The sequence below is a fragment of the Phascolarctos cinereus genome, unplaced genomic scaffold (assembly GCF_003287225.1).
Source record: "Phascolarctos cinereus isolate Bilbo 61053 unplaced genomic scaffold, phaCin_HiC Scaffold_3;HRSCAF=262, whole genome shotgun sequence".
Taxonomy (NCBI): domain Eukaryota; kingdom Metazoa; phylum Chordata; class Mammalia; order Diprotodontia; family Phascolarctidae; genus Phascolarctos; species Phascolarctos cinereus.
Genome location: NW_027555736.1, coordinates 254,344,547 through 254,345,895, shown reverse-complemented (window position 1 = coordinate 254,345,895; position 1,349 = coordinate 254,344,547). Strand labels below are relative to the sequence as shown.

General features: G+C 44.0%; 1 pseudogene across 1 annotated transcript; it reads right to left on the bottom strand.

Annotated features, from left to right (window-relative positions):
- Window positions 1-328: 328 nt before the first annotated feature.
- LOC110203807 (immunoglobulin heavy variable 3-21 pseudogene) lies at window positions 329-874 on the bottom strand (annotated as a pseudogene). The gene is made up of 2 exons (XR_013485507.1): window positions 778-874; window positions 329-696 (listed from the first exon to the last, which is right to left on the bottom strand). The product of XR_013485507.1 is annotated as an immunoglobulin heavy variable 3-21 pseudogene (transcript).
- Window positions 875-1,349: the final 475 nt, after the last annotated feature.

Here is a 1,349-nt window from a genome sequence, read left to right as displayed (position 1 = left end):
GGCTGGGAGAAAAATATCAAGCTAGCATAATAGTCCAGGTATGAGTTGGAAAGGCCTACCTCAGGGTGGTTGCAGTACCTTGAGGAGAGAAGGTAGAGTAGAGTAGAATTTCTGATAAAGTAGAATGGACAATACATAACTACAATTGATTATGGGGTAGAGGTGGGACTGAGAGTGAGGCATTAAGAATGATAGCTAGGTACTGGAAAAGTTGCTTTCTCCTGGGACAGAAAAAAACACCACAAGCCAAAATAGAAATTCACTATACCTGTTCCTGGATATAGGCATCTTTTACTTTCTGCATCATGAGCTCAGTCCACTTCTTGCCTCACTGACACTTCCCTCCTGGCAGGGGAAGTTTTTTATCAGGTCTCACATTCCTTTTCCTCACTGTGTCTCTTGCACAGTAATACACAGCTGTGTCCTCAGTCTCAAGGGAAGTCATTTGTAGATATAACATGCTGTTGCCATTATCTCTGGAGATGGTGAATCGGCCTTTCACAGAGTCTGCATAGTAGTACTACTACTACTACTAATGTTGCAACCCATTCCAGTCCCTTTCCTGAAGCCTGGCGGACCCAGCTCATCCGTAGCTGCTGAACGTAAATCCAGAAGCTTTGCAGGAGAGACTCAGAGATCCCCCAGGCTGCACCACATCTCCCCCAGACTCCACCAGCTCCACATCACACTGGACACCTGCAACACAGAGACATTGAATTAAAGTCAATCATCAATGAAGTCACCACTTCACATTGTCCCTTCCTCTCCATAAACTACCTTGGAAAATGGTCAGAAGGAAAACCCAGTTCAGCCTAAATTTCATGGTGCGTTTCCAGATAAGTCCTCTGCAGGGAAGGACACAAAGAGCTTGAGCTTGTCTCCCAGAGGAGTTGCAGGTACAGATTTGGGGCTGCTTTCATCCCAGTAGGGAGGGAACCAATTTGCATGGCTTGCTCTATTCAAAAAGAGGAAGAATGCCTTCTTCCTCCCAGGGAGAAGTTCCTTTCCTGAACTTCTGACAGTTCTCTTAGAGCTAGTTCCAAAGCACTAGGGAATGTTGTTGACACTGAAACTTTCAGAACTGATGGTTTTGACTCAGTGTCAACCACCCCACATCACTTCAATAATTCTAAAGTGTTGGATCACATGTAGTAGGCTTTTCTGCACTCATAATAAATTTCTATCCCACCTTAGGCCCATTTCTAATTGTCAAACCTTCTCAAACATCTTCCATTTCCAATGACTAATAGATTGAACCTCTTTTATGAATCACTTCCTTCTCAGGGTCTCTTTTACTGATCTTTGGCACTCTACTGCTTCCTAAGTCAACTTTTTCTCTCCTTTTCCCT